This window comes from Vitis riparia, chromosome 16 (genome assembly GCF_004353265.1).
Source record: "Vitis riparia cultivar Riparia Gloire de Montpellier isolate 1030 chromosome 16, EGFV_Vit.rip_1.0, whole genome shotgun sequence".
Taxonomy (NCBI): Eukaryota; Viridiplantae; Streptophyta; class Magnoliopsida; order Vitales; family Vitaceae; genus Vitis; species Vitis riparia.
Genome location: NC_048446.1, coordinates 6,705,854 through 6,720,014, shown reverse-complemented (window position 1 = coordinate 6,720,014; position 14,161 = coordinate 6,705,854).

The following is a 14,161-nucleotide window of genomic DNA, read 5'->3' as shown; positions in this document are numbered from 1 at the left end:
TCACTCAACTGTAACTGCTGGACGAGGCGCTGAAGCTCGGCCTCCTGGGCGGTGCTGAGTCCTCCGATGATCCCATCAGATGGTGCTTGTGGCTCTGATGCCCTCACGAAGTAATCGGCTAGGCTCAGGGTGTATGGGCGAACAGGATAATAAAAGGGCGTATGAATCAAGTGAGCCCTCACCCTCTCCTTACGCAGCCGCGCCATATAACGATAGTCGACCTCAGTGGGAATGAATCCAAGCCCGAATGGTACGTCGCGGTCCAGAAAGGCCATGAACTCACTAGGCCCGTGCTGACGCCGCCCTAACCCCATACTGGGAAGATAAGACATGCTCCGCATAATATCGAGCACTACCGTGCTGCTGTGCTGGTCGAAGGACATGGCTACAAAGTCTCGGCATAAATCCTCCATCTCCAGAGTCTGCACCTCGTCAAAGGTGAATCCGGTCAGAAAAAGATTATCATCAGCGTGACTAATCTCGAGTACGGGCTTGGCCGAAATGAACATATCCCCTACAGACTGCACCACGACGACCCGACCATCATGAATAAACTTCACCTTCTGATAAAGGGAAAAAGGAATGGCCCTAGCTCTATGGATCCATGGTCGGCCTAGAAGCAGGTTAAAGGATGTAGGAATCCTCAAAACCTGAAACACGGCGACAAAAGTGGTTGGACCAATCAGTAGCTCAATCTCTAGTGTACCCATGACCTCTCTCCGAGTACTGTCATACGCGCGAACGGTTTGAGTAGAGGGATCGAAGTCGGAAGGAGCGTATCCGAGGGCAATGGCAGTGGCAAGAGGATAGACGTTCAGGGCCGAGCCATTGTCCAGAAGGACAGATGGGACTCGATGGCCTGAACAACCAACAGATATGTATAGAGGACGTGTGTGGTCCAAGCCCTTCGGTGGCAAATCATCGTCCGAGAATACGATGCATGTGGCTCGGCCGACCGTCATCATATGAATCAATCCCTCGGGGGAGGTGGTAGTCTCGACCCTGATCTGGCTCAAAGCTAGAATCAGAGCATCACGGTGAGTGCTCGAGGATGCCAACAGGCTCCAGATGGAAATACGAGCCTGAGTGCTCTGTAGCTGTCTCGAGATCTCATCGTCCTCTACTCTGACCTCCTCGGGAGCAGATGTACCCTCAACTGGCCTAGCTGCCGCGGGAGGTGGTTGTCGCATCACTCTACCTCCTCGGAGAATGTACTAAACATCTAGAATCTGAGGATCATCAACATATGGAGCCTGAACCTCCTCAACATCTGGGATCAAGATGAAAGGTGTCCGGACACTATAATGTGGCAAAATCAATGGCTCAACGGTGGCAGCCTACACTGATGCCACCTCGGGAACTAATCGGAATGGAACAGGCATCCGAGGACCTAGAGTCACCCCACTCATCTCATAAATTACATCTGGCATGATGGGCTCTGGGTCTGAATCGTCATCACTCAGCATGTGGATGTGGTCATCGATCTCATCAAAGTCTAATAAATGAATGTCATCGGCTAATGGAGGGACTGCATGTGTGGTGTGGGCAGGTAACGGGTTCGTGGTCACACTCGACTGACCCAAGTGTACCAAACCCTAGTCGATCAAATCCTGGACGGCATGCCTCAAAGCGGTGCATCGATCGGTCTCGTGTCCAGGCCCCTAATGGTATGCACAATGCAAATCCATCATGAACTGAGGTGGAATCGACTGAGGTGGCGGTTTAGGAGCGAGAGCAGTCAATAACACTGCCTCTATAAGCTTCCGAAGAGCCTGGCTCAACGGCATGCCTAACTGTGAGAACTGCCTATGTGTCCTCAAAGCAAATGGAGCAGAAGTCTGTTGAGCTCTGGGTCAGGGATAAGGCACTGCGGGTCTCGCAGTGAACTGAGTAGCATAGCATGACTGTCCTGTGGCCGTGTAGGAAACCGGGGGTCTCTCAATTCCCTAGGAGGCATAATAAGGCAAAGCCAAAGTCTGCGGCGTGTATGTCTGATCATAAGCCGGACGAGGTGCCCGTGGTCTGTACTGATGAGGTGCATAGGGAGAATGAGGCTCGGAGAGCTGTGGGATCGGCTGATAGCGCCTGAGAGTCCTCTGACTGGAAGGACCAATGGCGCTCATATCCACTAACCTCTATCCTACAGAGGGCTTCTTCCCCTTAATATCACTAGGGGAAGAATCTGTCCACAATCCTCTTGAGATGTCGTCCTCGACATCATATAAAGCCAGAACCAATGATCAAAATCTGCGAAGGTACCCCGACCACGTGCCTAGCGATCATGGGCTGTAAACTCCTCAAGACCATCTGTACCTGATCTCTCTCCGGAGGCTTGTCAATGATCTCGGCAATCTTCCCACGCCAGCGAGAGATGAATGATGAAACTGACTCATCTGTTCTCTGCCTCAGAGCCTCGAGCTCTCTCCTCGATATGTCAACGACAGTATTAAATGCATACTGTCTCAAGAACTCTTGGGCCAGATCATCCCAAGTCCGACGACGCGATACATCCAAAGAAGCAAACCAACACTGTGCAGCGCCACCCAAAGACATGGGGAAAAACATAATCATCTGAGCCCCGTCCAATCCATGAGCCCTCATGATCGTACTATAAAGCCTCAAATGGATGCGGGGGCACCCAATCCCCGTGTATCGCTCGATCTCTGGTATCCTGAACTTGGCCGGTAAACTGGCCACTAACACTCCATGAAAATCCTCCCAAGTAATGGCTCTATCTGAAGTCCTCAACTGCCTCAAACCCTGCTCAAGCCTATCCATGCGAGCATGTGGGTCCTCTGAGGTCGGGGTAGGCACAGTGATGGGAGGCGGGGCAACCTTGGTCTGACTATGCAGAGTGAACGACATGGCCTGTGGTGCTGACTGACTGGGTGGAGAGGGTGGTGGCACTGTAGGGTCATACTGGGCACCATCCTGAGGCGGGACCTGCTTGGCCTGCTGCCCATCTATCCTCCAGCCGAGGCTAGCTATAGCCTCCTGAATCGAAGCCATGGCCTCAGCAAACTGATCGACGGTAACTATCTGTGAATCCATATCTCTCCGATCTGATCTCTGGTCTGACTGGTCCGATACCCTGATCAATCTACCCTCAACTCTGATCCAAGAAGTCGAACCCAGACTGAACGTATCAATACTCTTACAACAGTGGAAATACTAGATAAGATACAGGGTAAGGGAAACTTCACAAAGAATGTCTATCAAATGTGTCGAAAGGTAGCTCGGAAGCAATCAAACTGATATCCAGTCCTAAGCAGATATATAAGAGACTACTACGAAGGTAACTAAACCTATCACTACTGAACCAGCTCTGAAGGCCCACAGATGCACCCACGTGTTCGGGAAGGAAAATTCTAATTGAAATGTCTAAGACTCAACTTACAAGGTCAAGGCGGCTCTAAAAGGAGACAGGTGGACTTTAAAAGATCCCTAGCAGAAGCGATCGTACCCTCCGGTGGTACGCAACCCTCTGCACGCCTCCGAAGAGATGGAGCACTTCCATGTAAGGTGGGCATCACCTCCACACATGCACTACCTCAACATCTCAAGGGGTTTCCTATAGTGAAACCTCTCAAACTCTCAACGCTCAATGGTCAACTAGAGTGCATAGTGAATGGTGTGGGTGTATCCGATAACCCTAGGAAGCTAAAACAGAAAATGAAACACACTGACCACACAAATATCCATGAAACCTAACTTCGGGCTATACGGGTCTTCAATGATCGGACTCCAATTGACATCAAAGTGTCGCTCTCCTCAAGAATGCTCCCATGCATCGATATAGCCCGTCGCTAGACCTCACTCCTAATCTCTGGCTCGGTCAGAGAGCAAGCACATAGAAGGTCTCACACTTGCAATAGTGAGAACCGAGATGAAAGGAATGAACGAAACCAAGAGAGTTGGAGGTAAGGGGATATACATGCGGCCCACAGAGACAGGCGACATGCAATCACGCAGAAGGAGGGCAGTCATGTAACATGCAATCAAGCAGAGTACAGGGTATATCATTCATGTCCACACAAACCATGATAAACAGATAAAAAGTGATACATATATACATCATGCTCAAAGACGATCAAGATGATATACAAGCTAGTGAATCAACGTGCCAAATCAATCGATATCGGAATGAATCGATATACATCATGTTAAAAAGGAATCTATACATGCAAGGCGACCAAAACAATCATGGCAAACATCGGAGTCACTATGCTAAACGAAGCAAGATAGGTAATCAATGCAATCAACATGTCAATATTTCCAACGAATATGGCAATGAAGCACAAATAAGGTAGCCATCACGGGATCCTCAATCAAGACAAATGAATCGTCGTAATCAACATGTCAGGAATTGTCAATGCATAATTGAGATATGAGTACCCAATGATCAACACATCAAACGCCAGGTTTGCTTCATCTTAAGTTCAAGCTTGACCCTCTAAATCTCCCCAATGGAGTCGACATTTTGTGGACCCCGCATTTCGGTTCATGCGTTTCCCACTCGATGGCGAGCTCGATTTTCATTTTGAAAATTTGATTTTTTTTTATTAAGAAAATGACTTGGAGTTGCCACTTATTTTTGTTTTATTTTTTTTTTAAAAGGGTAAACAAAATAAGAAAGAAAAACCCTAAGTGCGACTCCTTGTTTTAGAAAATGTGATCTACGAAAAATCGGATCAGGCTCAGGGGTTAGATTGCTTATCGGGAAGGTACGGTAAAGACCATAGCACCCCTTTAAGTCCCTAATAGTCGGGTCTCTACTAATAAAATGAAGTTGACGTGGCAATTGATGAGGAAATCAATGGATACTCAGATCGATCATGCACATATGGGAATTAAAACGCGCATAGAGAGTGATCAGAAAGAGAGTGGATGCGTACATGGACCGTGAACGAACAATACGCTATCATAGAAATGGAGTCAGTGCACAATATAGAGCACGAAACATATCACGTGCATCACTAAACAGGAATTAACATTGTTCAAAGGAAAACTGGATTTTTGAAATTCATTCGAGAATCGGAATCTTAGAGATTATTTGAAAATTGGACTCTTAGGAATTAAATGACGGAATGAGAATTTTAGAAATTAAATTTGAAAGAAAATTGGAATTTTGAAGAATTATTTGAAAGTTCGAGATTTTTAAGAAAAATTAAGTTACAAAAATTGGGATTATGGGAGTTAAATTTTGAAAGGGATCAGAATTGTAAGTTATTTAAGAAGTAGAAATTATGAAAGTTGATTTATGAAAAATTGGAAATCTTAAAAATCATTCGAAGATAGAATTTATAGAAATAATGAAATAAATAATAGTGAAAATGATAATAATAAGTAGCAGGATAGATACGAGAATTGGAGCATGGGAAACTGAAAATTAAGTTCGGAGATAGGACAATTGGAATTTCAGATAGCTAAAATTAGAAATCGGAATTTTGAAGAATTAGACTTTAGTGATTGAGATTTTTAAGAGGAATAAATGGGTAAGTATGGAATAATGCTACTAATTGATCAAAACGATGTTGGAACGGATGAAAGTGGATAATGAGATTTATGAGATTAAAAATTAAGTTTTGAAAGATTGAGATTTTTTAAAAGAAATATAGAATAAATACAGAATAACGTTACTAATTAATCAAAAACGATATTTGGATGGATGAAAATGAATAGTGAGATTTGTTAGATTAGAAATCAAGTTTTGAAAGATTGAGATTTTTAAAAGAGACAAATAGATAAATATAGAATAACGTTACTAATTAATCAAAAACGATATTTGGATGGATGAAAATGAATAGTGAGATTTTGAAAATTAAGTTTAAAAGTCGGATCTCTGAATAATTGAACTCTAATTATTGGAATTTTTAGAAGAAAGAAATAAGTAGACGTGGAATTTATAATAACGATGACAAAGATGATATTTTAATGAATAAAAGTGAATGGTGGAATTTTTTAGTCTAAAGGTTAAATTTGGAAATCCGGTTTTGAAGAATTGAATTTTAATGATTGAAATAAATGAATAAATAAATATGGAATAACGATACTAATTAACAAAAATAATGTTTAAACGAATAAAAAAATAAAAAAATAAAAAAAAAGAATAGTGGAAATTTTCTAATTGAAAATTTGAATTAGGGCGTTGGATTTTTTTTGATGAATTAGACTTTGAATAACTAATAAATACGGGATAATGATTCGATTTATGAAAATATGATTTAAACAAGTATTTGAAGAATTAAATTAAAACTTAGGATTTTTGAAGGATTGGCATAGATAGATAGGAGAATATAGGATAATAATTCTAGTTGATAAACATGAGAGTTAAACGAGTATTTGAAGAGTTAAATTAAGACACGTGATTTTTTTTTTTATAGATTGGACTTTGAATAAATAATAAATACGGGGTGATGATTTGATTTATGAAAATATGATTTAAACAAGTATTGGAAGTATTAAATTAAAACTTCGGATTTTTGAAAGATTGGCATGGATAGATAGGTGAATATAGGATAATAATTTTAGTTGATGAACATAAGATTTAAAAGAGTATTTGAAGAATTAAATTAAGACATGTGATTTTTTTTATAGATTAGACCTTGAATAAATAATAAATACGGGATAATGATTCGATTTATGAAAATATGATTTAAACAAGTATTTGAAGAATTAAATTTAAAACATAGGATTTTTTAAGGATGGGCATAGATAGATAGGTGAATTTAGGATAATAATTCTAGTTGATGAACATAAGATTTAAAAGAGTATTTGAAGAATTAAATTAAGACATGTGATTTTTTTTTTTTTGATAGATTAGACCTTGAATAAATAATAAATACGGGATAATGATTCGATTTATGAAAATATGATTTAAACAAGTATTTAAAGAATTAAATTTAAAACATAGGATTTTTGAAGGATTGGCATAGAGCCTTTCATCCACACAAATTGGGCCTGGGCTCCAACTCAAGCCCAAGTCCAATGTCTTCATTAGGCAAGCCTAATACAATTATCCATCACAAACTTGGGTCTAGTGCCCCAACTCAAGCCCAAGTCCAAAGATATCAATGGGCAAGCCCAAGGCAGCCAAAGCCTTCACAAACTTGGGCCTCTCTTCTAGGTCCAGCCCACTAAAACCCAAATCCATTCTCATCTTCTCTTTGGGCCATTCAGCCACGTGCTCTTCTTCTTCACCTCAGGAGACGACGACGGAGAAAGTGGAGGTGAGAGAGGCATCGCCGGAGGTCCTCGGAGTTGGTCCAAGCTGCCAACTTTCCGCGCCGCCACCTCGATTACCGCCACCTATGTCCAGCTGCAGCGGCCTAGTGTCGGTGTGGAGCCTGCTGCTGCAGCCTTCATAGGAGCATGGAGAACTTCGCCGGCCGAAATCTAGCCGTTGAGGAATAGCTCATCTGCGGGCATCATCCTCGACGTTGCTGCCACGGAGCTCCCATAACAGGCGAGCCGTGTGGAGGATTCGAAATTGGCGCCGGTGGATGACGAGGTTGCGGTGAAAGTTGACGGCGACGGCATTACGCAAAGTGCGAAGTGCATGGGGTTCGCCGGAGTGCTGTAGAAGAAAACCGCCACTTCCAGAGCCGCGTCCTAGGCTGGAGGGAGCACTGACGTAGGGGGTGGAGCTAGAGAGAAAAAAGGTGGTGGGAACGATAATGGGTGAGTGAGGTGAGGGATGACGGAGATGGGGGTGTGCATGAGAGGATCCAAAAAATGGGTATGGTGATTTCGGATGTGAGTGATAAACAGGGGTTTGTGAACAAAACATGAGTCAATAATATCAAAGCATACTTATAACACAAACCTCATCTAACAACACATCAACTACTAGCTATCCACATCTGGATCAAAGGGAAAGTAACCAGAAAATAACCAAGGAAAGAAAGAAAAAAAAAAGAATAATCAGATGATGGATAGAAGCAAGGAGTCATCAACGGCATACCTGGGGACGCTCCCTTCTTCTTCTCTTCTTCTTCAAGCTTCACTCTCCAAGATACCTGGAACCAGCAAGCCTCCTCGTTTCTCTCTTCCTCCTCAGCAAGCCATCACCAACCTTCCTGTTCATGCATTAGCAAGCATGGGCTTGCAACCACCCTCCCTGCTGCTGCACGTCTCATGCAGACGGCATTCCCCCTCTAGCTGGGGGTCCCCTACTCCTTCTAATAATATGACAAAAATTCCAGAAAAAAAAAAAAAACAAACCCCGGGTCCTCACCAACAAAGGGGGTCTACAACATTAGATTTTTTTTACAAAAAATGGGAAAGAGTAGAAATAAATTTAAATAAGTATATATTATTTTAAAAGTAAAATAGTTATGTACTAATTATTAATTGAGAAATATATGAATAAATTATTTTTTAGCATTTAAATTTACTTACACAAAAGATTGGTTGAAATATTGAAAAAAAAAAGTAAAATTAGTAACTCGCTAATTTTTTAGTAAATTTCGATTTTGAATTTTTCGGTCATTCATTGAACACCCCCCAAATGTAATCAACATGTCTAAACAGTATCCAAGTCATGTGAAGTCACAAAAAAAAAACTTTAAGGCGAAAAAAATGGAGAATTGGGAGGGTACCGGGAATGTGAGGATTCCTCACATTACACTCAGGGGGTGTTTAATGGATGCCCGAAAAAAAATCAAAATCCAAAAATACTAAAAAATTAGTAAGGGTACCGGGAATGTGAGGATTTCTCACATTCTTTGTACCCTTACTAATTTTTTTAGTATTTTTGGATTTTGATTTTTTTTCGGGCACTCATTGAACACCCCCTAAGTGTAATGAGCATATCTAAACAATATCCAAGTCATATGAGATCCTAATTTAAAAAAAAAAAAAAAAAAAAAAAACTTTAAAGAAGTGGAGAAATGGGGAGGATACGAGGAATGTGAGGACTCCTCACATTCTTCGTATCCTTGCTATTTTTTTTTTAGAATGTTTGGATTTTGATTTTTCTAGGTATCCATTGAACACCCCCTAAGTGTAATGAACCCATTTAAAAAATATCCAAACCATATGAGAACCAAAAAAAAAAAAAAATTAAACGTCAAAGAAGTGGATAAATGAGAGGGTAAGAGGAATGTGAGGGTTTCTGATTCATGCCCAGTTGAGTATTTTAATAAAAAATATTTATAAATCCTATGACCTTATACTAGCGTAGCGAAGCTACTATAGTATAGCAGCTCTAGGGTCAAACTCAAGGATGGGTTTTCACTCTACCAGTGATAGACTATAGATTAGAAATTGAGTCTGATGATTTCCTTTGTCAAACTTAAAGTTTAAAAGAAAATAAGATTTGTTTTGAAAGCGGTGCTCAGAACTAAACTAATATAGAACTAGGTAGAAATGAAAGAAAGAAAGTCTCCCGGAGCTAAGGGTTGCTAGGATCAAGTTCAGAATGCAAAGTGGGAAATTCCGGATTTTTCTCCTCGCATTGGGGATTTAACCTATAGTTATTTCCCGAACCGGTATAGGTTTAACAATGAAGATTTAATCCATAAAAAGTCAATAGAAATGGTAGTCAAGTTCCATTAATGGCTTTAGACACTATGGGTCTTCACCTTGAACCACTTTCCAATGGCTCGTACATGATAACTAATGGATTGATATGGATCTAGCAATAAGCATCCACAGAGACCTGAAGCTTACCATGCATTGGCCATTCAAAGTGATTCTAAGGGATTTAAAGCAAAACTTTAGATTTAAAAGCCATTTATGAACTCCAACTACCTGTATTTAATGCACGAGAGTTTTCCACTTTAGCATCTGGACTTTTCACCTAGCTTCCTTCACTCCAAGAAACCAAAAGTTTAGCCTCTCATCCTTTGGGAAAACATCCTCAGAGGCTGTTTGGCTTCCAAGAAAAAGCAAATAGTAGAAGGAAAAAGAAAGCAAAAGAGATCTCTGTATTTCAATAAATGTAAAATATACATAAGTTGGTATCCTGGAGAAAGCTCCCCGAGAGTCACCTTTTAGTGTTTACAAGAGAGTTTATATAGGAAGGTAATTTACCCTTCCTTGGATACTTCCTAGCTAAGGAATTACATGAGTGGCTGAATACAAGGAGAAAATGGAAATTTATACACAAAAATCTGAAGAAAAATATCTCAAAGTGTCAGATGCAAATATCGGGAAGCACTAAGGACCATTTCGCAGGTGAAAATGAGGTCTGTGAGATTTCACAGTCGCACAAAAAGAGCTGCGAAATCACTTCGCAGCAAAAAGGCTGATTTCGCAGCACTGCGAAGTTGGCTTTCAGCTTGCGGTGTTCGGCTTCCAACGGCTGTAACTCCTTCATTTCAGCTCCGAATTGCGCACCGTTTGAAGCATTGGATTGCTGACTTCCTAAGCTTTGAAAATACATATAGAATGTAGAAAATGGACTTCAGAAAGTGCTCCAAAAGTGTGAAGGAAGACTGAAGCTGCTATCCTTTGTTTTCCTCTCTCCATTGATTTTTCCTTGCATACTTTGAACTACTAAGGCAAAGGACTATGAGGCTCCAAAGCTTGGTTTCTTCATGAATTTGAGCTTCCAAAAGCTTTGCCATGAACTATATACAGCTCTCCCTCATTCTTAAATTGCTTTGATGAGCAAAAAGCTATCAAAAACACCAAAACTTAACACAATTTGATTAGAAACAATTGCAAGGGTCCTTAACATGCCAATTGAGTTAAAAGGTAATAATTACTACTCAAAGGTGTTTAGAAGAGCTAATTACAAGCCACAAAATAACATGTTTTGAGTAGTAATCAATTCCTCACATTCTTTGTACCCTTGCTAATTTTTTAGAATTTTTGGATTGTGATTTTCTGGGCATCCGTTGAACACCCCCTAAGTGTAATGCACCTATCTAAACAATATCCAAATAACATAAGATCCAAATAAAAAATGAAAAAAATAAAACTTCAAAGAAGTGAAGAAATGGGAGGGTACGAGGAATGTGAGGATTCCTCACATTCTTTGTAACCTTGCTAATTTTTTAGAATTTTTGGATTTAATTTTTCCAGGGATCCATTGAACACCCTTAAGTGTAATGAACCTATCTAAATGATATCCAAGTGACATGAGATCCAAAAAAAAAAAAAAAAAATCAAACTTCAAAGAAGTGGAGAAATTGGAGGATACAAAGAATGTGAGGATTCCTCACATTCTTCGTACCCTTGCTAATTTTTTAGAATTTTTGGATTGTGATTTTTCTGGGCATCCATTGAACACCCCCTAAGTGTAATGATCATATTTAAACAATATCCAAACCATTTGAAATCCAAAAAAAAAAAAAAATAACTTCAAAGAAGTGGAGAATGGGGAGGGTACGAGGGTTGTTCCAACATATCATAGTATGAATTTTTGTAAATCTTAAAATTATAAACCAGTCGACCATTGAGGTAAGCGGTTGAGGCTTGTTCTCTTGCCGGTACATACTGTCAATTGTGTTGGTCAACACCCAAATTGGCAGTGTGTAGCGGCTATAGAACAATTATTCAACTACTTCAACAATCGGTTGACCTCTATATGTTTTCTTGTGAATTTTGAAGATTTTCTATATTCTCCTTTATAAGATATCACATGATTTTAAAGATTTTTTAGGCAAGCTCAAACAAATTTTATGGATTCAAAATTGGTGAAATCCAAAGGGTAAATACCATGCAAAATAGATTTTATGCAAATGACATAAACCACCATAACAAAGGAAAGATGAACAAAGAATTACCACTAATACTAATATAGAGAATGTGATAAGAATGCAATATAAGCACTCTTAAAAGGAATTCAACATGTAATGGATCTCTTTCATTCCCATTACTTACTCACATCATTATAAAATGACCTTCAATCCTATAGGTTCAATAAACCTAAGTAGCATTGACTCAGTAAGCATGCTGACCTAGGCTATTAACCAGGTCTGTGTGATGAAAGTATGGCACCAAAAAAGGGTGTGGCTTGAGCATGTGCACTCGTCCTCAAATAGTTCGGAATTTCATATCTACTAATTGTCCACAAGACAAAAGAAAATGTGGTTCGTGCACATAATTTTAGTTCAAATATTTCACATAGAACTAAACAGTAGACAAGTAAAAGAAAAAACGAAGAAATAAATAAGAATTAATGACAATTGCACAAGCACGAAATGTACAACTTTGGAAAAAAAAACCTTTATACAGTCTAAATATTCCATCTTTGGTTGTCTTTGCATGCTTGACATTGCTATTTTGAAGTTATGAAGTGACAAGAAGTCGGATTCCTTAAGAAGAATGGGAACCACAAACAAGAGTGGAGTCAATAAAAATTTGAAACGATACTCAATAAAAGCTAAAAACCAAGCTCTTTCTGCCCCCTCTAGTGCTGCCACCAGAATGGTCACTAACAAGTAAAGACCTTAAAAACACAAACACCCTCTTGACTATATGAATCAAAGCATTTATTCCATTATAAGAGTAGATTCTCAGTTTTGGTTTTGGTATTTGGTTTTGGTTTTTTCAACTGATCGTTCTTCATGACATATTTAGGTATAATACACAAGAGGCAACATAATATGCATTTCGAACTATGGGGCATTGTGCAGGCATAACTTGGAATATTTCCAATATAAGAAAGGCCATCAACCCAACATCATTTGTTTCCTGAGGCTTATTGAAGAATGCAACAAAGAATATAAAAATAAATTCTTAAGGGCTTTTGTAGTAGATTAGTTGAAAAACCGTGATCATCTCTCCATTTCATCTATTTCTAGTGTTTCTAATGGTGTTCCCTGCATCGTCTAGACCTACAACATTTATGTGATTGCCATGGAGTTGTATTGAATTTAACTCAATCATTTGATAGAAATTGGTATCTACTTAAACTCCATAGAGGGCTTAGTGATGGCAAGAAGTTCATACCACATCATCGCCTGTACATTATGAAACATCATATGAACACTATAGTGGGAAAAAGGAAATTGTTGTCCATAACTTGTACTTGTTGTTAATTGATGAATCTAGGACAAGTAGCTATTGGATGAATTGTTATGGAACATATTCGATGGTGTTTGGTATACATATTAAGTTTGGAGTATATGACAAAGCTAGCTATGCAAAGAGAGTTTGCCTCTTTGTCAAGATAATCTAAAAGCTTAGCCAACACACTAAAATAGGATTGAGAACACAGGTGAAGGACAGAGGTTGCCTCATAACACACTTTGTGTATTTAGACATTTTTCAAGGTTGGGATTTGAAGCAGCAATAACCGATTGATCACTAATCGTAGCAGTTGGGAAATTTTATCTACCGCCAGCCACTACCATTTTTTGTTGGGGAAACACCAAATGTGGCAATGTGTTGCAACAGACAATAATTGCAACCGCTTCATTTTAAGGTCAACCGATTAACCAAAATGTCATCCTAATGTAATTTTCGATTTTCACACAGTTCTTCTCACATGAAAATTCTATTTCCTAATTACAACATAGATCACCTAAACAAAACCATTACCAATTATTTGGGTTCATTAGGTGACTGGTTCACCAAGTGAGCTTCATCTTAGGTTTTAAACCCATAAATTTGGTCTACTATTCCTATATTTTTTGTGTGGTAATGAAGTTCAAGAAAATAATTTTAATTTATCGTATATATCGTTAATCATATCAGTGCATTGAAGTATAGAACTGCTCTCCTCATATTTCAAGCACTTAAATTTCAAGTCTAACTAACATATATTGATACTAAATCTGTCAAGCCCCATACCTCAAGTAATGTCTTACTGTTGACTTGATACTCACCAAACCTCTTACTTTACCCCAAAGGCATCTTCACTAATTTTCCAATCCACACAACATTCTCATAGTTGAATGCCAATGAATTCCCAAGGTTCAAAGAATGAATCATAGATATGTTTGGAGTTTTAAAAAAAAAAATCTATTTTTTGAAGATAGATGGTGATTGCAAGAACAGTTTTCAATGTGGAAAGCCTCAATTCCAAACATCGCCTAAATTTGTGGAGATTAAGTTGCATCAAACTTGTAATTTTGGTTTTCAAGGTATGGTCATCAACACACCATTCATGTTGTAAATAAAAACGACTAAATTCATTTTTCAATATAATTCCCCCAACCTTTAATAGAGGGTAATTTTTTTTCGAAACCTATATATAATTAGAAAC